Source organism: Macaca nemestrina, chromosome 15, assembly GCF_043159975.1.
Source record: "Macaca nemestrina isolate mMacNem1 chromosome 15, mMacNem.hap1, whole genome shotgun sequence".
Classification (NCBI taxonomy): Eukaryota; Metazoa; Chordata; class Mammalia; order Primates; family Cercopithecidae; genus Macaca; species Macaca nemestrina.
In genome coordinates, this window is record NC_092139.1 from 113,861,655 (window position 1) to 113,888,762 (window position 27,108).

The 27,108-nt window shown below is 49.0% G+C and overlaps 1 protein-coding gene across 4 annotated transcripts in view; it reads left to right on the forward strand.

Moving 5' to 3' along the window:
• Positions 1-3,633: 3,633 nt before the first annotated feature.
• The window catches only part of LOC105489798 (peroxisome proliferator activated receptor alpha), a 100,119-nt gene continuing 76,644 nt past the window's right edge, over positions 3,634-27,108 (forward strand). The window contains exons 1-2 of one of the 4 annotated variants that reach the window (XM_071080757.1): positions 3,634-3,761; positions 5,009-5,090. The gene's annotated coding sequence lies outside the window, so the exon portion shown is untranslated. Of the gene's footprint in view, positions 3,762-3,885; positions 4,273-5,008; positions 5,091-27,108 lie in introns of those variants that run through there. The other 3 variants (XM_071080755.1, XM_011754901.3, XM_011754900.3) reach the window with 3 other exon arrangements.

Genomic DNA, 27,108 nt, shown 5'->3' on the forward strand with positions numbered 1-27,108 from the left:
AGATCCTGCAAAGCTAGAATGGATGCACGGCTTAAGCCCCTCCCCCCCACTTCAGCTGTGACCACTGGTTAACATGTAGCAAGCAGCATTTGGTGCTAATCTGATGGAGTCACGCCTCTGCTGACAACCCTCCATCGCAGGTGTCCTGCAGCCCTTAGGACCAAAGTCAAACTTCCCACTGGGCTGCAAGACCTGCCTGACCAGGGCCTTGCCCAGCTCTGCCCACCTTGTGCCATCTCCACACTCTCTCCCTGTGAATGTGTCCCCTCTCTCCTGCCACAGGCTTCTGCACATGCTGCTGCCACCCCCCTGGAGCTGTGGGGCCAGGACCAGCCACCAGTGAAATCCCATCCTTGGCCCCAGGCTCCTGAATCTGCCAGAGGCTGTCGTATCAGCCCACAGACAGCGTCTGCAACAGACAGCCGAACCCCGGGGGTACCCAGGGCCAGGTGCTGATGGACTGGTACTCGGGAGAGTTCTCACTCCCTGCTGGGGACCTTGGCCACATGCTGCCATTCCTGGCCCTTTGTTCCTCATCTGTAAGATGGGCATAATCACAGCTGCCTTGTGGGACTCTTATAGATTCTGTCCCCTAGTGTGACAATACTTCGTTACCTTGGACCCATGGGGTTTTGCTGTCAATACCAGGATGGCAACCAAGGACATGCCCATAGTTCGCCCTTACCGACAAGATCCAGCCTCAGGTCACCAAGCAGCTCCCTGCTCGCTGCCAGTGAACCCTCCCTTTCTCAGCCCACGGCCCCTGCCCCGGTGGACTTCCAGCACCTGACCCTGCAGGCGCGCTTCCAGGAGCTCAGAGGCCACTGCCCTAGTGGATGATGCCCTGGAAGCATACACTCCCCCTTGACAGAGAGCTGTGCACATCAGCAGAGGGCAAGCCAGCAGCAAACTTCGCAGGCCCTGGATGGCAAACAGACTCCAGTCTGGACCCCAGGCCCATAGGAGAAGCTTCACCCTGGCAGTGTCAGGGAAAGCACTTGGGTGCCTGAACACAAATGGCTGTCATCACCTGCTCCCAGCACTCAGGGTCTACCTGCTGCCCAGTACTGAGCGGCCAAGCCCTATCACTCCAGGTTGCCTCCTCCAGCAACCCTTTCCTCTCTGAATTCCCAGCTTCCCAATTCCTTCCCTGAGGCCGTGGGAGGGCCTCGGCTTCTCTGGCTGGCTGGCAGGCCAGCACTTGCAAGAGTGAGCGGCTCAGCAGGGCAGATATGGGCTCTACAGACCTGCCTTCCGTCCTGCGCCCTGCCACTGGCCTGGGGGACCCGGTGCAGACGGGGCTTCTCTGTGCCTCAGTCTCCATCTGGTAATGTGGGCACAGTAATAATTACCCTCAGAACATCTTCCAGATCAGAAAATGCAAAACGGAACCTGAGATGGCATTGTCACCACATAAATGGTAGCTATGAACTAAGATCCTCATGCACCAGATGCTCCCAGCAGTCACTAAGGCTCCAGAGCGGAAACTCAGGTGGCACTCAGAGGCATTTTCAAGAGCACTGATTTGTCCTCAAAGTTACAGATTTCTACTCAGTCCCTGCGCCAGCGGTGTTTCTGTTCCTCATTTCATCAGCACTGAAGAAGGTAAAGAGAGACTTTCTGGAGCTGGGAGTGGGGGTGGCGGTGTGTCCTTTGTGACAGTTGCTCCCATGCTGGGTGTGTGACAAGGTCTTCGAGGCCAACAGAAAATTGCTTCATCTCTCTCATCTGAGCGTGGTTTCCCAAAAGAAACCTACCACCCCTGGGAGGCAGTGGATGCGGGGCTGTTTCTGGCCCAAGAGAAGAGTCCTGAACTTGCTTCTACCCTCGGGACGCCTGCGGGAGACTGGCTGACAGCATTTGATTGAAAATGCTTATTTCTGGGACACATGGATGAAAAACAAGTTTTCTCTCCCTAAAACCTTGGGAGCCCCCAAAACCCAAGAATATCAGTTTTCTGTGTCTGCTGAGTGTACATGACCACTCTACAGACCCCCACACAGCCTTTGTCCTTGTTCATGAGAAGGTTCACCAGGTCTTTCAACACCTGGTTGACCTGGGTGGTGCATCTGGGAAAAGAAGCCAACACACCTGTGTGGACCCTGGTCCTTGAGAGCCTGGGATATGGGGACACCAGGTAATATCTTTGAGCCCAGAGGTCCTCATGAGGATATAGCCCCTGAGCTCTGCGTGGGTTGCGGAGGGTCAGCTTCCCTCACCAAACACAGCAGGATGACAAGCGTGGATGTGGCTGCCTGCACCCCCCCGCGAGATATCCAGGATATTACGTGTACGGATCACCCTGTAAACTCTGAAACATAACATAGATCTTAGCTATTGCTGGCTAGCACGTGCAAGAGAAGGTGAGGTTGCGGTGTGCCAGTGGGAAGGATATATGGGTGTCTGGAGGGTGGGACAAAGTTCACCACAGGTGCCTGGCTAATCAACTAGGGTGAGTTTAAGAGAAGTTTGTGAAAGGGCCAGTTCCCGCCTGGTCTCCAGTTCCCCTGCCTAATGAGATTTGTGTTTCCTTTCCGGAGTGGGTCCTCCTGGGCGCCGGCTGCCACAAATAGCACAGGGGCAGGCGCAGCTGGCAGTGGAGGGCAGGCAGTGGGGCGGGCATAGCACACATTGCGTTCCCAAGGAGGGGCGCCCTGATGTGCCGGCACCCAGGGGGTTTGTGCATTCCGCGCGGGGAGCTCGGGCGTCACGGCGCGAACAAAGCGGCTTTGCAGGGCGCTCTCCTACTCCTCGCCATTGGCCGCCAGGCCGCGACCTCCCCCTGCGCTGGCAGAGTCCCAGTGCCTTACGTGGGCACAAAGTCAGTCCCTCACCCCCCAGCGCATGGAGTAGGGGGCGGGCATGGGTCTCGGGTTGCTGGAGAGGGGTGGGGTTGTGGGGTCGGAGCTGGCGGCGCCTCCCCGAGCCCGTCCGCGTTGCCCTTCACCCTCCTCGTTCCCCCGCCCGCCACACCGCCCTGGCACCTCTCGCCACCTGTTTCCTTGTCCTCCCAGCTCGCCTTCCCCTTCTCCTTATTTTGCATCCTGGGGTTCCAGGGACAAGGTCCTTCCCGGGCCGCCTCCCACCCCACGCACTTCTGAGACTCAAGAGCACCCGGTCCCGGGTCCCGGGTCTAGACCGGCTTATCGCACAGAGCGGCAGAGCCGGGCTCATCGAGAAGGCAGGAGGGGCTCGCCAGCGTGGCACGGGCGACCGGCGAGAACCTCCACCCGCCCCGCGGCGTGTCCACGCCTAGAATTCAGCCCCACCCTGGTGCCTCGGGCTGGAGGGGCGCCGACGCTCAGCGGTGTCCCGTCGGTCACCTTGGACAGCCCCTCCACCTCTCCGGCCTCAGTTTCCCTTGGCTGCAGCGACCGCGAGGCGCTAGGTGGGAGCCGCTGAGCGCTCCCGGGGCCCCGCCCACCTCGAGCAGCCAATCGGGCGCCGCCGTCCGGGGGGTGTGTCCCGGGGCCGCGGCCTGGGGCCCGGAGGGCGCGCTGGGCGGGCGGGGCTTCCGGGTCGGGCCTCGGGACACTCGCCCGAGCGGACCGGGGCGGGGGGCGGGCCAAGGGGCGGTGCGTGTCGCGGGGGCGCGGCTGGCACGGACGCGCGGAGGCGGCGCCGGGCATGGGCCGTGGACGCGGCGGCCCCGCGGCGGGGGCAGCGGGCGGCGGGGGCGGAGGCGGCCGCTAGCGCCCTGCCCGGCGCCGCCTCCTTCGGCGTTCGCCCCACGGACCGGCAGGCGGCGGACCGCGGCCCAGGTGCCCGGGGGCGGGCGGGCGGGCACGCGCGCAGGGGTCCGCGGGCCGTGCGTTCCCGGTCCCGGGACCCGGAGGGCGGCGGACGGGGGAAGGGCAGAGGGTGGGCGGCGCATGCGCGGGGCCAGGGGTCTCGGGGTCCCGGGGACCTGAGGGCCCGGGGTGCGCGGCTGGAGACCTGAGGGCTAGGAGCGAGGACACACACCGAGGACTCGTGCAAGGGATCCCGGGGCCCAGCTCGGCCTCCCTCCTAGCGCTGGGGGCCTGCCCGGAACCCCAGAGTCCGCGGCTGTCCCTGGGGCTTGGCGCTGCGCGGAGGTCGGGTCTGGGGACCGCAGCGACTCTGGGTCTTCGGGTTGTCCCCTGGGAGGGAGGGCCCACGGGCAGGGACATCGGGGCTTGCCCTTCCCTCGGCGCGGTGGAGCTGGGGCGTCCCCGACTCAGAGGGTGCTTTCCGAGACCTCCAGGGATCCCCGAGGCGAGGAAACCCGGGCCCCGGACAGACCGACCCTGGGTGGGTGCGCCCGGCTGCTGCCGTCGGACGGAGACGCGCGTGTTTGTTCTTCCAGCTGCGGCCACCTTTGAGGAACGGTTCCCACTTTGTGCCCCAACGCGGCAGGGCGACCCCGGACAGGCTGTGCTGGGCCGGGTGGCTTCTCTGCGGAAGCCGCGCCACGTCGCTGCCGGTCGGGGCCGCTGCGGGTCGGGCTGCGGGTCGGGCGCCCAGGTCTTTCCGGAGTCCCGCGCTGCGCGGCCAGCGTGGTGCGGGTGAAGCCGGAGGGGCGCGGGGTGGTGCTAGTGGAAGTCCGGAGGGTCGGCTCTGTCCCCTCACTCACCCCAACTAACAGGGCACAACTGCACGCCTGTGCTTTTCTGAAGCCTTTTTTAAAAGTTAAAAGAGAGGAAGTGTGCTCCAAGTGTCAGGATTCCTTCCAAGAAAAACCCACAGTTGTCCAACGCCCTGGGCTTCGTGGGACCTCCGGGGCTGCACGCCCACGTCAGCCCCCGCCACCCCCGCCGACCCCTGCCAGGAAACCAGGGAGGCCCCTCCTCTCCCAGCCTCCTTGGGATAAGGGTGGCTTGAGGAACTGGGTCAGGGCAAGGACACGGGGTTTTCCTGAGAAGGACCCTGCGACACCCCTGTCGTTGCTGGGCAGGGTCGGGATGACTTTCCTCTTCCAAGGTGAAGAGTTGGGGGGCATCCAGAGAGCATAGTGTAATCACTTCCTCCTTCACCTTCTTACTGCCAGGCTGAAGCTCAGGGCCCCGTCTGCTCTGTGGACTCACAGTTTGTGGCAAGACAAGCTCAGAACTGAGAAGCTGTCACCACAGGTAAGTAGAAGATTTAATTTACTGTTTCCAGATGGAAATATTTAAGTGTTTTCAGTGTTTACTATTGTTGTACTACAGACCAGCAATCTGGGGGTTATTACTTTGTGATGCAAGGTTAGATACATTTTCAGACTGAAAGTAAGATACATGTGCATGGATTCCCTTTTTTTTTCTTTTTTTTTTTTTGAGACGGAGCCTCCCTCTGTCGCCCAGGCTGGAGTGCAGTGGCCTGATCTCAGCTCACAGCAACCTCTGCTGCTGGGGTTCAAGCGATTCTCCTGCCTCAGCCTCCAGAGTAGCTAGGATTACAGGCGCCTGCCACCACTCCCAGCTAATTTTTGCAGTTTTAGTAGAGATGGGGTTTCACCATGTTGGCCAGGCTGGTCTTGAACTCCTGACCTCGCGATCCACCTGCCTCAGCCTCCCAAAGTGCTGGGATTACAGGCGTGAGTCACCGTGCCCGGCCTAGGATTCACTTTTAAGTTCTGAGTTATTGTGTGAGTTTTGCTGGGAACTTCATTGCTTCATGGCAGGCATGTTTTGTATAATTTAAAACTTGGTAACATTAACTTTGAGAAATGTGAGTGCTTAGCAGACCCTTGGGATGTCCACACTGACTGGTACCGAGCAGTATACCGTCTCTGAGCTGTTTTCATTTTGATTTGAATATTAAGTAGATGGCTTGTTGAGATAGGCCAATGCCAGAACATGCCAAGGATAGGCTGAAGAAACGGCCAGATTATATGAATTTGTGTGGTCACCATTCATGAGAGACCAGGGACACTGGGGCTGATGATGATCTGTGTAACTCTGAAGAAAAGTAAATTAATTGGCAAGCTGGGTGCGGTGGCTCACTCCTGTAATCCCAGCACTTTGGAAACCGGAGTGGGCAGATCACTTGAGGCCAGGAGTTTGAGACCAGCCTGGCCAACATGGTGAAACCCCATCTCTACAAAAAAAATAGAAAAATTAGCTGGGCGTGGTGGCGGACACCTGTAATCCCAGCTACTCAAGAAGCTGAGGCAGGAGAATTGCTTGAGCCTGGGAAGTGAAGGTTTTAGTGAACTGAGATTGTGCCACTACACTCCAGGATGGGTGACAGGGCAAGACTCCATCTCAAAAACAAATGAATAAAATAAAATTAATTAACCGACAGTAGGAAAAAATGTTTTTTCTTTCTTTTCCCACATCTGTTTTGTTTTGTTTGTTTTCTGAGATGGAGTTTTGCTCTTGTCACCCAGGCTGGAGTGCAGTGGCACGATCTTGGCTCACTGCAACCTCTGCCTCACGGATTCAAGTGATACTCCTGCCTCAGCCTCTCGAATAGCTGGTATTACAGGTACTCACCACCACACCCAGCTAATTTTTGTAGTTTTAGTAGAGACAGGGTTTTGCCATGTTGGCCAGGCTGTTCTCAAACTCCTGACCTCAGGTGAACCGCCCGCCTCGGCCTCCCGAAGTGCTGGGATTACAGGCGCGAGCCACCGTGCCGGGCCCTTTTCCGACGTCTTAAACACAAAGTAAGAGACATGCCATAATCATCAAATACTGCAGTGGTTTTCACCAGCTCCTATTTATCAAACTTATGAACAGAGTTTTAAAAATAGTGTATCAGCCAGGCGCCTTGGCTCATACCTGTAATCCCAACACTTTGGGAGGCTGAGGTGGGCAGATGACAAGATCAGGAGTTTGAGACCGGCCTGGCCAATATGGTGAAACCCTGTCTCTACAAAAAATATGAAAATTAAGCTGGACATGGTAGCAGGCGCCTGTAGTCCCAGCTACTCAGGAGACTGAGGCAGGAGAATTGCTTGAACCCGGGAGGGAGGTTGCAGTGAGCTGAGATGGTACCACAGCACTCCGGCCTGGGTGACAGAGTGAGACTCCGTCTCCAGAAAAAAAAAAAAAATTGTATGTGAGAGAGAGAGAACTAGAGAGAAGAAAGAGAAAACCTGTCTTCTTTATAAACTATTTTATAACTTTTTATTGACTAGGTTATGAAAAATCTTTATATGTGGAAAACATTTCTGCATCATTTGAAATGTATATATAATATCCTATTGTGTTTAGATACAATAATATTTAACCAATCTCTTTATATATGTGTATATATTTAATGCAGTCATTCTATAAATATTTACTGAGTAGCTGCTGTAGGCTACTGTCCCAAATGCTGAACAAGACAAGCATGGATCCATGAAACTGATTTTCACACCAGAAATAAAAAGGAAACGTAAAGATAATCCTCCTCATGGTAAAAGATGAAGAACCTATTTTTGCCAGGACATCTTACTCTTTAGTAATTGGTGGTCAGTGTTCATTTTCTTGTGTGCTGTTTTGGAGAGTCTGTTTTTGTAATAAATATTTAAGTAGCCCAGGCATAGTGGCTCACGCCTGTGATTTCAGCACTTTGTGAGGCCGAAGGAGATGGATTGCTTGAGCCCAGGAGTTCAGGACCAGCCTGGGCAACCTGGCGAAACCCCGCCTCTGCTAAAAATACAAAAATTAGCCGGGTGTAGTGGCGTGTGCCTGTGGCCCCATCTACTTGGGAGGCTGAGGTGGGAGGATCCCTTGAGCCTGGGAAGTGGAGGTTGCAGTGACTGAGATGGCGCCACTGCACTCCGGCCTGGGTGACAGAGTGAGACCTGGTCTCAAAAAATAAATAAATATTTATGTAGTCATCATTAAGCAGTCTTTTAAATTTTATTTATTTACTTATTTTTGAGACAGAATCTCACTGTGTCACCTAGGCTAGAGCACAGGTGCGTGATCATGGCCTGATGCAGCCTCGACCTCCCTGGGCTCTGGTGATCCTCCCACCTCAGCCTCCCAAGCAGCTAGGACCACAGGCACACGCCACCATGCCTGACTAATTTTTGTATTTTTTGCAGAGACGGGGTCTTGCTATGTTGTTCAGGCCTGTCTCAAACTCCTGGGCTCAAGCCATCCTCCTGCCTCAGCCTCCCATAGTGCTGGGACTATAGCCATGAACCATTGCACCAGGCCTAAGTGGTCTTTTAGAAAAAAAAAAAAACATTAATTAAAATATTTATTTGCTCATTATAAATATATTTGAAATGTGCCAATTTTTTTCTCTCTCTTTTTTTTTTTTTTTTTTGCTCTCTTGGTTTCTGTGTGTGGATGGATATATTTTTAATGGCAAATAGGATGAGTGTCTTCACTTCTAAGCAGCCAGTGTTTTTCTTTAATGTTTGTACTAATTTTGTTACATTGCAGTTAGAGGTTGTGGCCTAATTTCTGCTTTTTTGGAACTTGAGAGTCGCTGTTTTTATTTGTTTTTGGTAGCTTGGCATAGAGTCCATTTTTCTTTTTCTTTTTCTTTTTCTTTCTTTCTTTTTTTTTTTTTTGAGATGGAGTTTAGCTCTTGTTGCCCAGGCTGGCATGCAGTGGTGCAATCTCAGCTCACTGCAACCTCCGCCTTCCGGGTTCACGCGATTCTCTTGCCTCAGCCTCCCAAGTAGCTGGGATTACAGGTGCATGCCACCACGCCCGGCTAATTTTTGTATTTTTAGTAGAAACAGGGTTTTGCCATGTTGGCCAGGCTGGTCTTGAACTCCTGACCTCAGGTGATCCACCTGCCTCGGCCTCCCAAAGTGCTGGGATTACAGGTGTGAGCCACTGCGCCCAGCTCTAGATACTTTTTAAAAAGGTATAGTTTCTGATTATGGGGTAGAAATGTGCTATGTCTTATGAATTGCATAGAATAAGCTAGATCACCTTTAAGGCCATGTGGTTAGGGAAACTTGGGCACAAAATTTACATTTCCAGCTTGGTGATAAGATGAGTTTAAGGTAAGAATCAAACAGGAAAAAGCCTTAGCTGTTCCAGTGGCCCATGTTTAAAAGAATGTATTTCTTTTTCCAAGTATTTCTGCCGCTTGCATGCACTGAGCTTCTGTGGAAAGGAGCACCATGCAGGCATGTTTTCCAGACAGGACCAGATTTGCTTGTTACCCAGAGGTGTGTGCATTCTTTGCTTTTAGGATATTTAATTAGCGTCTTTTAATAGTGATATTATGGTGTCTTGAAAGTTTATGCATTTGAAAAGAAAATAACTTACTCCTTGCTAGGTCTCACCCTGTCATGGTTATCTTTGCAGCTAAGCTGCATTTGTTTTGAGGCTCACATGTGGTAAAAGTGGTTGAAAATTTGGAAATTTTGCTTTGTATCAGCAAAGCAGCTTGATATAGTGGAAAAGGTATTAGGTCATTAATCATGAGATTTGGATTCTAGCCCCTTAGCTGCTGCCTGCCAGGCCTGGAGACCTTTGTTCCCTTCTTTAAACTGCTGTTTTCTCATCAGAAAATGAAGTTCCTCTCCATGCCACCTCTCTGAAGGGTTGTGAAGCTCAAAGTGGTGGCTTAAAAAACTGCCCATCTCAGGAGGTGTCTTAAGAAGGAGTGAAGGGGTGGCCTGCCCCTCCACACCTGTGGGCGTTTCTCGTTAGGTGGAAGGAGAGACTTGAGAAAAGAAATGAGACACAGACAAAGAAAAAGTGGGCCCAGGGGACCCGCGCTCAGCATACAGAGGACCCACGCCCTGCACCGGTCTCTGAGTTCCCTTAGTATTTATTGATAATTATCTTTACCATCTTAAAGATAAGGGAGTGGCAGGACAATAGGATCATCGAAGGGAGAAAATTAGCAGTAAGACATATGGATGGATAAAGATCTCTGTGACATGAATAAGTTTAAAGGAAAAATGCTATGCCTTGATATGCATATGCAAACATCTCCATAAACCTCTTAGCAGCATTGCGCCAGCAAGTCTCGCCTTATGCCGTAAGGCGGTTTTCTCCTATCTCAGTAAACAGAGCATACAATCGAGTCTCACACCGAGATGTTCCATTGCCCAGGGACCAGCAGGATTTTTAACCAGCAAGCTGCCTTCAGGCACTTGTTTAACAAAGACACATCCTGCACAGCCCAAAATCCATTAAACCTTGAGTCACCACAGCACATGTCTCTTGCAAGGACAAGGTTGGGGGCAGGGTCACAGATTAACAGCATCTCAAATACAGAACAAAATGGAGTCTCTTATGTCTTCTTCTTCCTATATAGACACAGTAACAGGCTGATCTTTCTTTCTTTTCCCCACAAGGACATACCGCTGGCTCCTGCATTTCTCACTTAGCCAGGTCTGATACCTGTGTTGTTTTCACTCTGGCCATTTTAGGATTTTTCAAAGGCTTTCAGAAAGCAACATACTACCATCGCCTCTTACACACCAAAATTGTTTTTCATTTTGGAATATACAATTGAGAGTTCTCCACTAGTACAATAAAGTTGTTACCAGTGGTTCCTATGTGATTTTTTTTTTTTTTGGGACAGAGTCTTGCTCTGTCACCCAGGCTGGAGTGCAGTGGCGCAATCTTGGCTCACTGCAACCTCTGCCTCCCAGGTTCAGGCAATTCTCCTGCCTCAGCCTCCTAAGTAGCTGGCACTATAGGCACCTGCCACCATGCCCAGCTAAGTTTTGTATTTTTAGTAGAGATGGGGTTTCACCATGTTGGCCAGGCTGGTTTTGAACTCCTGACCTCAGGTGATCCACCCACTTGAGCCTCCCAGAGTCTCGGGATTACAGGCGTGAGCCCCACCGCACCCGGCCTCCTGTGTGTTTTGAAGGTGATTGTGACCTCAGATTTTGGTGGGGCTACACCTTGCATTTGCTTTTACTCCAACTCCATGGCATACCTGAACCAGGCCTCTTCATCTTGAAGAGGGATCTGCTGAAATGCAGGCCCAGTGAATCTCCCCGTGCCCAGACACAGTTCCGTCAAACCATGGCCTGGTGCTGCCGGCACCCTGGTTCCTGGTTAGTCTGACTGTCCACACTGAGACTAATTCCTTGAGGGCAGACAGGTTGTCTTACTTCTTTCTGCCCTGCTAGACCTATAAACTGAGTAGGTACTTGTAAATGTTCATGGAATAAGTACATGATTAACAGGATTTAATTCTAGAAGAATGTATTGATGGGCGTCTGTGGTCACCACAGTACTGAGATGTGGGTGGGAGCTGGCTGGATGGGGGGGCACCTAAACAGGAGTGCAGACAGCAGCCCCTACAGATGGTGGCCCGCTCCATCCCACCGCAGCAAAATTGCCCCAGGCCCCTGCAGCTTCCCCCACACCTAGACTGAGAGAGCTCTTCTTCCTTCTGTATTGACAGGGTGTTCCCTCCAGATGTCCAATATGTACTTCCCATTACAACGGTGTTAGGAAGGTGAGGGCTGCCACTGAAATGGTCCTCTTCGTAATCACCACTAGGTTTGGTGTATATTATGGATTAAATAGAATTTTTATAAGATGGCCTGAGGATCTATTTAGATAAAATCCTCTTTCTTTCTGCAAGATCATGGATTTAAATTCCAAACAACTGACTTCATAGGGAAGGGATATGACGAAAGGGAAGTGATTTGGGCAACACTGATATTTAACAAGGCGAGGGTCCTTCTCCCGCTCTGATTGTGAAGCTAAAATATTCCCAGGAGAAATTAGAGAAAACTCAGATGAAATATTGTTTGTGTTCCAGGAGGTAGGACTCGTCGGACTGCTTTTATTTTGCTTCATTTTAAGAGATTTGCAGATAAAGAGGAGTGAAGATTTCTATTCAGATTTACTTGCTTTATACTTTTAACTTATAGACCACAAGCCAACCTTCAAAAGAGCATCATTTTGAAGAGTAAGAGTTAGGAAGGCAAATACAGGACTAATGGCTTCCAAGATTATGAGCTTCATAGGAATGGTTTGAGATGAGGCTATATAGTAAAGCAGAATATTGAAGCTCCCCCACCCTTTTCATTTTTCATTTTTCATTTTTAAGAGTGAGCGAGGCCAGGCGTGGAGGCTCATACCTGTAATCCCAGCACTTTGGGAGGCCAAGGTGGGCGGATCACAAGATCAGGAGTTTGAGACCAGCCTGGCCATCATGGTGAAACCCTGTCTCTACTAAAAATACAAAAATTAGCCAGGCGTGGGGTCAGGTGCTTGTAATCCCAGTTACTTGGGAGGCTGAGGCAGGAACATTGCTTGAACCCAGGAGGCGGAGGTTGCAGTGAGCTGAGATCGCACCACTACACATCTCAGACAAAAAAAGAGTGAGTGAGGCCCCATGTTTTTTTGCATCTATTTGTAACTGAATACGTCTGTGGTTATGTGATAACCACACCAAGGTGACAAATTGCCAACTTTCAGTAAAAGAGACCCAGTTATTTAGAGGTTGACACATGGATATGTCACTTTCTAAGAAGTTCATCGTCAGCTTTACATGAGTATTTAAATGCATGTTTATAATTCAGCAATATGGCTTGTAAAATACAGATTGTCCAATCAAGTGATATGTAATTCTTGATCTGAAACAAGTTTTCTTCTATTATCTATGGAAGAAATGGTTATAGGGATGTTTAAATAGGATGAATTTTTTGAAGCATTTTCAGACAGCTTTCCACATGGAATAAAATAACATCGAGTGGGCTGCTAACATGAGGAACATATTACCTTCTGCCTAGGATTATGAGTAAATTTGATAAATTCTAGATTGCAGTCTTATTTTAGCTCATTTTATGAGACAGCTTGATAACTGGGGTAGTGTCTCTTTTTTTGCGGGGGGGCGGGCTTGGAGCTGGAGTCTCACTCTGCTGCCCAGGCTGGAGTGCACTGGCATGGTCTCGGCTTACTGCAACCTCGGCCCCCCAGGTTCCAGTGATTCTCCTACCTCAGCCTCCTGAGTAGCTGGGATTACAGGCATGTGCCACCACACACTGCTAATTTTTGTATTTTTAGTAGAGACGGGCTTTCACCATGTTGGCCGGGCTGGTCTCAAACTCCTGACCTGAAGTGATCCACCTGCCTCAGCCACCTAAAGTGCTGGGATTACAGGCGTGAGCCACCACACCCGGCTTCTGTTTTTCTATCTGTGCATTGGGGATGAAAGTAACACAAATGATGTTTAAAGAAAAAAAATGTTCAGAGAAGTTAGAAATTTGCTTTAAATTGGAATCATCTCTGAGTATGTGAAAGTTACTTGTAACAGAAACAAACAGGGCGGTATTTGCCCTGTTGACAGTGTCCTTGGACTTTACAATTTGTGAAGCAGAGTATTTTGCTTGAGTAGTACAATTGTCTTTTTCTTCCCCCAACTTTGACACATGTTACAGAACCTGTCACCAGATACAGGCAAGGGAGCGTGGGCTTCCCATCTTTGCGCCGCTCTGCTGTGATTCACAAGCGAGCGATCAGAAGTGCACAAAAGTTTAGAACACGATTTTCATTCTCTTCTTCCTTTAGAAAAACTCACTTTGTTGAGAGCCTTTTCCAGAAAGGAAGGCACTCTATTGTTGTAATTTTCAAATCATAAAAATAAGCCTAATCTAGTCTATTCAGCGAGGTGTTCTGAAAGAGGGAATTTTTTTTTTTTTTTTAAGTTCAATTATGGGAAGATCTTGAAGGTGGGACTCAAGGGAGAGTGCTATGCTGGGACGAGGGCTTTGGAAAATGAGAGGCATGAAGGGGATAGGGTATTTAAATGTGTCTGAAGCCAAGGATCCTTGAGAGAAAAAGCTGGCACTAACAGGGTTCAAAGAACTGGCGTGACAAGTGATGACTAATGACACCGAGGGTGGGTTGTGGGTGCTTAGTGAATTCCTCCAAAGCCAAGATAGAGGATCCCAGACCCAGGGAAGAAGGGAAGAAAGTATGTACACCCAGAAGTACTGTAGGGACAGAGATTCCGATCACAAGCTGTGAATAGAAGATGCCAGCCACCGCTGTAGCAGCCTGAAAACCACAGTTTGGAACCGCCAGTGAAGGGCTGGGAAGTGTGGATCCAGGGCTGGTGCACTGAACCCAGAGGAGCAGGCTCCCATTCCCAGCTAAGGATGGCAGCCGGTGGGGATCCTTCCAGGAGAAAGTTGTAAGTGGAAGCTTTCAATTCAGAGCAGTAGCAATGCCTTCAAAGTCCCAGGCTTCACGTGGGAACAGAGAAATGTGAAGAGTATTTAGCAGAGTGCCAGTATAAGAAATCTGTATTGGTGTGTGTGTGTTTGTTTTTGAGGTGAAGTCTCGCTCTGTCACTGCAATCTTTGCCTCCTGGGTTCAAGGTACTACACCACACCCGGCTAATTTTTTGTATATTTAGTAGAGATGGGGTTTCACCATATTGGCCAGGCTGGTCTCAAACTCCTGACCTCATGATCCGACCGCTGCACCTCCCAAACTGCTGAGATTACAGGTGCGGTGGCATCTGGCCCAATATCGTATTTTTATTTATTTATTTATAGACAAGGTCTCACTCTGTTGCCAGGCTGGAGTGCAGTGGCGCGATCTCAGCTCACTGCAACCTCCACCTCTTGGGCTCAAGCAATCCTCCCACCTCAGCCTCCTAAGTAGCTGGGACTACAGGTGTGCACCCCCACACCCAACTAGGTTTTGTGTTTTTTGTAGAGATGGGGTTTAGCCATGTTCAGCTCGTCTCAAACTCCTGGGCTCAAGTGATCTGCCTGCCTCGACCTCCCAAAGTCCTGGGATTACAGGTGTGATTCATCATGTCCAGCCCAGTATTTTTCTTTCACTCTGGAAACCAGAAATTATTGGCTTTTTTGCCCTGCTGCATTCTCTTTACTTAGATGAATCTAGCAAGGTTAGCTGTTAGCTGTTAGTGTCTAGGTCAGAAGTCTAAGTGAAAGTGAATATTTAACCACACTGAAGCACAGCCGATGATCTTTAATACTAATAGAGGTATAAGACTTAAAAGAAACAAGAACCCAGAAGGAAAACATGGCCATGGACGCAGAGAAAACCATGGCAGCTTCCGTGGACTCATAAAAAAAAGCTCAAAACCTAGGAAGTGGACCGAGACTTTTTTTGGAATGAATGAATTCAAATGTGGGCTTTCTTAGTAGGTTAAATCATATTCTAGAAGGGATTTCAGAAGGATGTATGCCCAATTATGGTATCAGGTCTGCTGTAGACTCTTCAAGGAGGAAGCCTCTGAAAGACAAGAAGGAACAATTAAAAATTAGAACTCAGGTGAGTGGATCGCAAGGTCAAGAGATTGAGACCATCCTGGCCAACATGGTGAAACCCCGTCTCTACTAAAAATACAAAATTTAGCTGGGTGTGGTGTGGCTGTAATCGCAGCTACTCAGAAGGCTGAGGCAGGAGAATCGCTTAAACCCGGGAGGCAGAGGCTGCAGTGAGCCGACATTGCGCCAGTGCACTCCAGCCCGGCAACAGCGAGACTCCGACTCAAAAATAACAAATAAATAAATAAAATTAGAACTCAGAAAAGGAATTAATTCTTCCGAGAGACAAAAAGATGAGATTCTAGCCTAAGGTGTAACACATCCATCCAGCAGGTGTTATTTTTATACACATGACGTTAAATGACCGCAGGCCCAGGCGAGCAGACATGGACTTTCCCACTGTGCGTGCGTGCTTTCCTCGGAGCCCTCAGCGGCGTTCCCTTTTCCGCGCTAGCATTCGATCCCTTTGCTTTTCTGGATGACCCCAGCCCCTCTGGCTCCACAAGGCCCCCTGCACCTCACCATCACCCTTGTGAGCTTCAAACCTGTCACCCACCCGCCTTCCAGATGTCACCTGGGCCCTCCCGGAGGCCCTCGCGCTCAGTGTGTCTGATTCTGAGCTGTCCTGCGTTTTCCCCTCCCCTGACCCTGGCGACCCTTTTTGGTCTCAGTTGCCAGCCTCCTGCTAGGGCTGGGGCAGGGGACATCAAAGGCAGGACAAGGTGCAGGGTCCTGACCCACCACTTAGCAGCTCTCAGACGCGGATGGGTTTTTCAGCTAGCCTGCGGCTCAGTTTCCCTCAGCTGCAAGAGGGGTGCATACTAGTGTTTCTCTGGATTGCTGCACCTGGCAGGTAGTGTGGGCTTGGTAGGTGCTTCCTTGCTTATCATTGCCTCTTCCATCTTAATGTTGTCCCGTCCATCCAATGTTTATGGGATGAGAGGTTGATAGAAGGGCACTGACATTCCAGGGACCAATCGACACGCTTTCTACGCAAGCCCCTTCCGGTTCTTCTCGTGAACTAGGCGTGCCGGAGACACACGCCCTTACCCTCATACCCCACCGCACCCCCATGACCTCTACCTTTGAGACCTCAGCTTAAACTCACTCTTAGGGAAGGCTCCCTGAACCACCTGCCGGGGTTGTATGCTGAGGCAGGTACTTGTTACACCTGGTGCTTTTCCTCCAATGCACTCAGGCAGTGTTTATTCAGGTGGTGGCTTGGTGACAGTGGCTCTCCCTAAGACCCCGCGAGGCCAGAATCCTTGGCTCATCACTCATGGTTGAACCCGGAGCCTCTTGCTGGTAGGTGCTTCAGGACTGGCTATGGGAGCCTGCGGCTCCTGCCGGGCACCCACCACTTGAGTTTCCTCAAGTCTTAAATGCCACCTCCTTCCTGAAGCCTTCCTTGCTGCTCCCCCAAACTAGAGACAGGAGTTTTGTCCTTCAGACACCCTATGGCATTTGAGTCACTCTGATTTGATGAGTTCTGCTTTCACTTGAGCAGCTATTAGGGGCATTCGTCAGTCATTCATTCCTGAGTTCATTTATTCAGCAAATATTTACTGAGCACCTACTGCATGCCATGCGCTGTCCTGCCGTGTAAAACAGCGGGCACGATTCCCTGCCACTACCAACCATGGCCTCGCATAACTGGCAGACTCCCAGCTTCAAGGAGAGGCACGGAGGGAAACTGAGAGCAGCCCACAGCGTGGAAAGAGCGGGGACAGAGGGTCACGGGGTCACCGGGGCATGTGTGCTGCATCTGCCAGTGAACGGAACGTGCGGCTCCAGATGTGGTTGTCTTTAAACTTCAGAATTTCCTTTCACTAAAGAACCAAGTCCAGAGAGAGGAAAGAGTGAATACAAATTATCCAAGAAACTTGAGAGCTCATTTTAGTTCTGATTATGATCTTAAAGGCATTAAGTGCTCAAGTTAAACTCTTTTTGACCCACATAGGTTAGCAGAATTTAAATCCTAGGTGATTATTAACTCTAATCATGCATCTAATGACCTGTATTGAAGACACACTGCCTGCTTAGTTGTGGCCTCAGCCTTTGCTCTGTCACTGATGGTTCCAGCCTGAAAAGCAGATGAGCCCTCACAGCCACGATTCCACCGCAATCACATAAGCGGGACAGTGGTTCCCTGAAAACCAGCCGTGGAGCAGGAAGAGCAGGCTCCTGCTGTTGCGAGCTTGACTCCATTTGGTCTGATAGAAATGAGAGGTAGATGATTCCCTAGACAAATGCAGGCCTTTCTCGAAGCCCCTTTCCCAGGGTGATGTGACATGTGTGGTCTGTGCCTTCCAGGGCAGCCATGTCCTGCTTTGCCAAGCCAAGGCGGTGGGGAGAGAGAAGCCGCATCCTGCCCGGGGCTCCTGGGCCCCGCTACATCAGGTGGGAGCAGGGCTGCCTCCCTGATGTCCTTGGAGAAGTTGTCCACACTGCCTTCCCCTGTGGGAGTGATGACGATGTGTCCTGCCAGCCTTCCACGACTGACTCCCCACTCTATTAATTCCTAAGAAACCAGGCCGTGGAGGTGGGTTTGAGGGTTTGTATTGGTGTTTTTTAAAGTCGAGTTGGCCGAGTGCAGTGGTTCACGCTTGTAATCCCAGCACTTTGGGAGGCTGTGGCGGGCGGATTACATGAGGTCAGGAGTTTTAAGACCAGCCTGGCCACCATGGTGAAACCCTGTCTGTACTAAAACTACAAAAAAATTAGCTGGGCGTAGTGGTGGGCGCCTGTAATCCCAGCTACTCAGGAGGCTGAGACAGAGAACCCCTTGAACTAGGGAGGTTGCAGTGAGCCGAGATCGTGCCACTCCAGCCTGGGTGACAAGAGTGCAATTCTGCCTCAAAATAAATGAATAAATAAAGTTGGGTTTATTAAGATATAATTTACATACAGTAAAATTCTTTTTTTTTTTTTTTTTTTTTTTTTTTTTTTTTGAGACAGAGTCTCACTCTTGCCCAGGCTGGAGTGCAATGGCACAATCTTGGCTCACTGCAACCTCCGCCTCCTGGGTTCAAGCGATTCTCCTGCCTCAGCCTCTCCAGTAGCTGGGACTATAGGTATGCGCCACCATGCTGAGCTAATTTTTGTATTTTTAGTAGAGATGGGGTTTTGCCATGTTGGCCAGGTTGGTCTCGAACTCCTGACCTCAGGTGATCCACCCACCTTGGCCTCCCAAAGTGCTGGGATTACAGGTGTGAGCCACAGCATCCGGCCTAAAATTCATTTTTTCAGGCATACAGTTTTACTAGTTTTGAAAATATGCAGTCCCGTCTCCTGGCCATTCTCAGCTGCCAGGAGTTGTGTGCATTCCCTGGCCTGCAGCCGCGCAGGTAGAGTCCTCTTGCGTCTGATCTCTGACCTCGCCTTCACCACCTCACTCCTGCCATTTCTTTTGCTGCGTCTCTCTGACGCCAGCCAGAGAAAGTTCTCTGCTTGTAAGAGCTCAGGTATCACACTGGGCCCACCTGGATCACCCAGGGTGCTCTCCCCTCCCAGAGCCTGTACCCTCACCTATGTCCCAGGGCTGCTATAACAAAGTACCATGAACTGGGTAGCTTCAACAACAGGCATTTATTCCCTCTTCAGGAGGATAGCAGTTCATAATCAAGGCGTCACCACAGCCACACTCCCTCCAAAGGCTCTGGTAGCCTTCCTTGCCTTTCCTGGCTTCTGGTTGTGGCCGTCAGTTGTTGGCTCTCCTTGGCTTGTGGCCACATCCCTCCAAGCTCTGCCTTCGTCTTCATGTGGCCTGCTCCCTGTGTGTCTGTGTCTGCATCCAAATTTCCTTTTGATAAGGGCACCAGTCATATTGGCTTAGGGCCCAGCCCACTCCATGACCTCATCTCAACTGCTCACATCTGCAGTGACCCTGTTTCCAAATAAGCTCATAATCTGAGGTGTGGGGAGGGGTAGGGCTTCAACACATCTTTTGAGGGGACACAAGTCAACCCACAGCAGTACCCTCTATTAAATCTGTAGAGCTCCTTTTGCACATCAGGTAACACATCCACCAGCCCCAGGACTGGGGAGTGGACATCTCTGGGGGCCATGATCTGGCTTCCACATGAGGAAGTCCACAGTCTAGTAGCAACTCACACTTGCTCAGTGAATTGTGGTGCATGGAGGTAACTGTGTGTGGCCTGTTCATGCTCAAATGTGAGCAGCTGGTCAGCATCCAGCTGTGTCAATCAAGGATGGCTCTGTAACACCCAGGATGAGCAGCCGTGCCTAGTTGCCCGGGACGTTAGGCAGCTGGCGTAGGGCTGGAGTGCTGGCCTCATGCCATGGGTGAGTGTGTAGGGGAGTGATACGTCTGACACACAGCGTGTGAGTGGCTGAGTGTGGCAGCTGCCTCCTTTTCCCTGCATTAGGATGGTGTTGGGGGGAAAGCCGTGTTCATGGCTGCCCAGGGTCCAAGTGAGCTGGGAGTACCGGGAGGCAGCGGGCCTCATGGGACCATCACAGCTCGGTGCGCTGTTTATAGGTGGGAAGGCTATCATGACTGCACCCCATTCCCCCTGCCCCCTGTGCAGAGACCCTCCCTGAACACCTTATTTATACTTTCAGCCCTTCCCTCTACCTGTCACCATGTAGTACATGCTTTCTTCTTTTTTTTTTTTTTTTGAGACAGTCTTACTCTGTCACCCATGCTGGAGTGCAGTGGTGCGATCTCGGCTCACTGCAACCTCCACCTCCTGGGTACAAGCCATTCTCCTGCCTCAGCTTCCTGAGTAGCTGAGATTACAGGCGCCCGCCACCATGCCTGGCTAATTTTTGTATTCTTAGTAGAGATGGGGTTTTGCTATGTTGGCCAAGCTGATCTTGAACTCCTGACCTCAGGTGATCCGCTGGCCTCAGCATCCCAAAGTGCTGGGATTACAGGCACGAGCCACTGCACCTGGTCGGTACATGCTTTCTTGATTTGTCTGTTTCCCGTCTGTCTCCCCTCCTTAGAATGGCGGTTCCATGACACCAGAGATGTTTCTCTGTTTTCTCCACAGCTGCACCCTCAGCTGCTAGAAGGTGGCCCAGCATAGGAGGTATTTAGTGAAGCCTTCCTCTCCACTTAAATCTGTACTCTTGTGCTTATTAAAAGGTGACAGCTTTCTGTTTGAAAATTGTATTAGTGTTTTAATGAGAAAGTTATTTGGGTAATGTTGTCTGAATATGAGGAAAACATTAAGGATAGAAATGTAATTGTTTTCCTATTCCAGTCTATGGATTTTATTTATTTATTTTACTTTATTTATTATTATTATTATTTTTTAAGACTGAGTCTCGCTCTGTCGCCCAGGCTAGAGTGCAGTGGCGCGATCTTGGCTCACTGCCAGCTCCGCCTCCCAGGTTCACACCATTCTCCTGCCTCAGCCTCCTGAGTAGCTTGGACTACAGGCACCCACCACCACACCCTGCTAATTTTTTTTTTTTTTTTTTTTTGAGACAGAGTCTTGCTCTGTCACCCAGGCTGGAGTGCAGTGGCCGGATCTCAGCTCACTGCAAGCTCCACCTCCCGGGTTCACGCCATTCTCCTGCCTCAGCCTCCCAAGTAGCTGGGACTACAGACGCCCGCCACCTCGCCCGGCTAGTTTTTTTGTATTTTTAGTAGAGACGGGGTTTCACCGTGTTAGCCAGGATGGTCTCGATCTCCTGACCTCGTGATCCGCCCGTCTCGGCCTCCCAAAGTGCTGGGATTACAGGCTTGAGCCACCGCGCCCGGCCCCTGCTAATTTTTTGTATTTTTAATAGAGACAGGGTTTCACCGTGTTAGCCAGGATGGTCTCGATCTCCTGCCATCGTGATCCGCCCACCTCGGCCTCCCAAAGTGCTGGGATTATAGGTGTGAGCCACCACGCCTAATCAGATTTTATTGAAGTTTACAGAATTACTTCTTTGTAGCCATGGAAGTAAAAAAAATAATGAGACAAGTAGCTATTTCAAAATGTAGGGCTGATAAATTTGGGATGGTTTGAGAAAGTTAAGATGGGGAACTCCATTTCTTTTTAAAATTTTCATTTATTTTCATTTGTTTATTTAATTTTTTTGAGACAGAGTTTCACTCTGTTGCCCAGGCTGGAGTGCAGTGGCGTAATCTCAGCTCACTGCAACCTCCACCTCCTGGTCACAAGTGGTTCTCCCACATCAGCCTCCTGAGGAATGGGGACTACAGGTGCCCACCACCATACCTGGCTAGTTTTTGTGTTTTTAGTAGAGATGGGATTTCATCATGTTGGCCAGGCTGGCCTCGAATTCCTGACCTCAGGTGATCCTCCCGCCTTGGCCTCCCAAAGTGGTGGGATTACATGTGTGAGCCACCGCACCCAGCCAGGGAACTCCATTTCTGACAATGGCTCAGTAGTTTGGAAGTTAACTGGCAAAAGTGGATGGAATCTTTAAACATATGTGGAGGAATTGGAGAGTTTACAAGATAGTGAAGAACTGCCAGGTCATGGTCTGGAGAAGATGGAAACTTGACATTTGGGGCCATTGTGTCCCTGGGGTGTTGGCCAATTTATGAAAGAATCAGTTAAGGCCTGAGTGGCACTTTTGAGGGGCTAGAGTCAAACACTCATACATAAAGCCTATTAAGAAGGGAAGAACCTGGTAAACATCCCAAACTTTGGATTGGGACCCAAAAAAACTCCATCCTAGGAGTACAGGTGACCTGGAAGCAGATCAGCTTAATCAAGGACTAAAGTCCAGTTCTAGCTACGCCCAATCCTTGAGACTGGATTAAGGTGATCTCAGATTGCAAGGACCTCAAATATCTGGCAGAAGCAAGTGAATATCCTTCTGGAGGAACAGAGCCTCATCCTAGGCCTCTAATTTTTAAGGACAATTTTTCAAACGCAGGCTTTCCTCCCTTTGCACAGTTCCATTATGCATAAATTTCAGTCAGTGACTCGCTGCAGTGGCTCATGCGTGTAATCCCAACACTTTGGGAGGCCAAGGTAGGTGAATTGCTTGAGTCTGGGAGTTTGACACCAGCCTGGGCAACATAGTGAAACCCTATCTCTGTTTTTAAAAATAAAAAAATTGTCACCGTTTAGTTAAATTATAGTGGTCTCCCAACAATACAGATCAGATCCCAGCTCCCATGGTGTGTGCACTGTGAGTGCCGTATGAAGTACAAGCTCTGCCGCCAGTTCTTCAGCCTACAAATCACAGTGTAGATAACAGATGTGCATGATGATCACTGACCAGTTGCATCACGTCTCTCAAAGTCGGTCTGTGATTGGTCCCTGAGCATCTGTCGGTCAGTTTCATGCACAGACTGCAAAGTGTGTGGTTGTGTCGCCTCCTTGTCTCTCAGTGATAAACCCACATGGCATTTTATAAAAAGTGGATATACCAGGCTGGGTGCAGTGGCTCATACCTGTAATCCTAGCACTTTGGGAGGCTGAGGCAGGTGGATCATTTGGGGTTAGGAGTTTAAGACCAGTCTGGCCAACATGGTGAAACCCCATCTCTATTAAAAATACAAAACTTAGCTGGTTGTGGTGGCGGGCGCCTGTAATCCCAGCTACTGGGGAGGCTGAGACAGGAGAATCGCTTGAACCCAGGAGGCAGAGGTTGCAGTGAGCCGAGATTGTGCCACTACACTCCAGCCTGGGTGACACAGCAAGACTACCATCTCAAAAAAAAAAAAGTAAACATGAAAATTATGAAATGCTCAGAGATAAAATATGCGAGGCCTGTACACTGTAATCTACAAAACACTACTGAGAGAAATTTTAAAAGATCTAAATAAATGGCAAGTTATAACATGCTCTTGGATCAGAAGACTCAGTATCATTAGGATGGCGATTCTTCCCAAAATGATCTAGAGATTCAAAGCAATCAGAATCAGACCTCAGCATGCCTACTTGTAGAATTTGATAACCTGATTCTAAAGTTTATATGGAAATGCAAAGGACCTTGAGTTGCTAAAATAACTTTGAAAAAGAACAACACAATTGAAGGACTTAGACTACATGATTTCAAGAATTATTATAAAGCTATAGTAATCAAGACAGTATGGTATTGATATGAAAATAGACAATTAGATGAATGGAGCAGAATAGCAAGTCCAGAAATAGATCCACACATATAGGATCAATTGATTTTCAGCAAAGTGCCAAGTCATTTAAGTGGGGAAAGGATAATCTTTTCAACAAATGATACTGGAACAACTGGATAGCCATATGCAAAAGAACCTCAACCCAGCCGGGCGCGGTGGCTCACGCCTGTAATCCCAGCACTATGGGAGGCCAAGGCGGGTGGATCACGAGGTCAGGAGATCGAGACCATCCTGGCTAGCACGGTGAAACCCCGTTTCTACTAAAAATGCAAAAAATTAGCCAGGCATGGTGGTGGGCGCCTGTAGTCCCAGCTACTCAGGAGGCTGAGGCAGGAGAATGGCATGAACCCAGGAGGCAGAGCTTGCAGTGAGCCAAGATCGTGCCACTGCACTCTAGTCTGGGCAACAGAGTGAGACTCCGTCCAAATAAAAACAAAAAAAAAAGAACCTTAACCCTCAGTTCACAGCACTACAAACTCATAATTATTATCATATTATACTATTATGTAATAATAGTATATATAATATATATTATGTAATATATATCATATTATATGATAGTGTATTATATTGTCATATAATGATTATTATTGAAATGGGTCACACACCTAGTTGTAAGAGTTAAAACTGGCCAGGTGCAGTGGCTCATGCCTGTAATCTTGCATTTTGAGAGGCCAAGGTGGGTGGATCACTTGGGTCCAGGAGTTCAAGACCAGCATGGGCAACATAGCAAAACACCATCTCTACAAAAAAATCAAAAAATTAGCTGAGCTTGATGGTACTCACCTGTAGTCCCAGCTACACAAAAGTCTGAGGTGGGAGGATCACCTGAGCCCAGAGAGGTCAAGGCTACAGTGAGCCATGATTGTACCACTGCACTCCAGAGTGGGTGACAAAGTGAGACCCTATGTTAAAAAAAAGAGTTAAAACTATAAAACCTCCAGAAGAAAAAATATGGGAAAATTCTTGTGATTTGGAGTTTGGCAAAGATTTCTTAAACATGATTTAAAAAGCATTAACCAGGTCAGGTATGCTGGCTTACACCTGTCATCCCAATGCTTTGAGGGACTGAGGTGGGAGGATAGCTTGAGGACAGGAGTCCAAGAGCAGCTTGGGCAATATGAGTGGGTCTCTACAAAAAAAAAGAAAAGAAAAAACTGTTCCAGGCACAGTGGCACATGTCTGTAGTCCTAGCTACTCAGGAGGTTGCAGCAGGAGGATCACTTGAGCCCAGGAGTTGAAGCTTGCAGTGAATTATGACTCCAGCCTGGGCCACAGAGTAAGACTCAGTCGCTTAAAGAAGAAAGCATAAACTATAAAAGAAAAAATTAATAAATTAGCCATCCTCAAAATTAGAAACATTTACTCATCAGAAAACACTTAATAAAATAAAAAGTCAAGCCATAGACTTAGAGAAAATATTTGCAAAACATATATCTGACAAAGGACTTGGATATGGGTTATATAAAGAACTATTATAATTCAATAAGATGTCAAGCAGCCCAGTTAAAAATGGGCAAAAGTTGAACTAACTCTTCAACAAAGGGCATGTCCGTTTGAATGGATGTTAAGCAAGCACATGAAAAGATGTTCGTGTGCCTTTCCCTCATTAGTCATTAGGGAGATGCAAGTTAATCGACATCTCTTTTGGTAGAAAGATATCACTACACACCCACAATACTGGCTGTAATTTAGCAGTCTGACCACATATGCATAAGAATGTGGAATAAGAACTCTCATACACTGCTGATGAGAATGTAAAATGATAGCAGCCAGTTTGGAAAACATTTTGGCAAATAATAAATAATACCACTTATTATCAAAAATATTATATACCTGAAAGAACTCAAAGTGAAAAAGCTATATACTGTCTGCTTCCAACGCTAGACTTTATGGGAAAGGCAAAACTATGGAGACAGTTAAAAGATGCGTCAGTGGTTGCCAGGGGCTCACGGGGAGGGAAAGAGGAATGAGTAAGTGGAACACAGGGCATTTTTAGGGCAGTCAAACTATTCTGTATGGTATTGTAATGATGAATACGTGTTATTAGGCATTTGTCAATACCCATAAAATGTACAACACAAAGAGTGAAAATGAAAACTGTGGACTTCAGTTAGCAATAATATGTCAATATTGGCTCATCAATGGCAACAAATTACCTCACCAATGCAAGATGTTAATAACAGGGAAACTGTGGTGGGAGTGAGGTGGAATATGAGACTTCTTTGTCCTTTCCACTCAATTTTTCTGTAAGCCCAAAACTGCTCTAAATAAGAAAGTTTATTAATTAAAAGTTACATTTATAATGTATCTATTCTAGGAATAAATCTGAAAAAGATATGTAAGGTCTCTACTCAGAAAACTGATTATGTTATTAAGAGAGCTTAAATATAGCCCAAATAAATAGATGGATATACTATGTTCATGGAAGGTACAACTCAGTATTGGGAAGGTGTCAGTCGTCTTAAGAAAGGCCTCATGTGTCACACAAGGGATACTGACATCTGACACCGAGCACATGTAGGCATCCTGATTATGTTTACTTGAATGATGTGGACTTTACAGAGCTGACTTATAGACAATTTAAATGGCCCGAAAACTGTTCAGTGCACTCTCTCCCAGGCTGTCACGGGATGCACTTCAGGAACTTTACTTTTTAACAAGAAAATTCAGTTTTTCTCTTAAACAGCTTGCTTCTGTTCCATTAGCATTCTCATCACTTTAAGTTGCATTCATCTTTGTTTTTTTTTTTAGAAAAACATTTGTTCTGCAACCAGCCTTGTCCTTTAAATACTTGTACTATATGCAGGCTCTTTTCATAGGTTCGTTACTTAAAATGATTTAAGTGTGTTTTTGGTGGCAGGGGGTTGGGAGTTGTTTCGTTTTGTTGAGACAGGGTCTTACTCTGTCACCCAGGCTGGAGTGCAGTGGCATGATTTTGGCTCACTCCTGGCCTTGAGTGATTCACCTACCTCGGCTTCCTAAGCAGCTGGGACCACAGGCATGCATAACCATGCCCGGCTAATTTTTTTTTTTTCTGTAGAGACTGGGTTTTGTCATATCACCCAGGCTGGTCTCAAACTCCTGGACTCAAGGGATCAGCCTGTCTCAGCCTCCCAAAGTGCTGGGATTACAGGCGTGAGCCACTGCACTGGTCATGATTTGAGTTTTTGTAAGACAGGGAACAATGTTCGGAATTTAGCACCAATGTCAGATTCATTCTGTAAATTTTCACTGAACATCTGCCTTGTGTAGGAGAGGAAGATGACAGACAAGAATTCTTCCTCCAAGAGGTACAGGTCAGTTGAGCAGAAAAGGCATATATCAATACCCACAATGAGAGCTGTGGTGATTCAGAAGAGAGATGAAGTCCTTCCCCTGGAGGGATCCTGAGCACTTTGAGGAGGAAAGGCATCTGTACCGCCCCCCAAATGTGTAGAATGGGGATGCATTCCTGGCAGAAAGAAGTAGGATAAAGTACAGAGGCCAGGGCCTGGTGCAATGGCTCATACCTGTAATCCCAGCAGTTTGGGAGGCCAAGACAGGCGGATCACCTGAGGTCAGGAGTTCAAGACCAGCCTGGCCAACATGGCAAAACCCTGTCTGTACTAAAAATACAAAAATTAGCCAGGCACGGTGGCAGGTGCCTGTAATCCCAGCTATTTGGGAGGGTGAGGCAGGAGAATTGCTTGAGCCCAGGAGGCAGAGGTTGCAGTGAGCCGAGATTGTGCCACTGCACTCCAGCCTGGGCAACAGAGTGAGACTCTGTCTCGTAAAGGAAAAAAAAAAAAGTACAGAGTCCAGGAAGCCTGGGGTGGGGCTGGCAGATGCCAAGTCATCTATTTTGGCCAGGGTCCAGGGCCTACAAGGGGACATGAAGAGAAGATTCATGCATTCTGGTTCA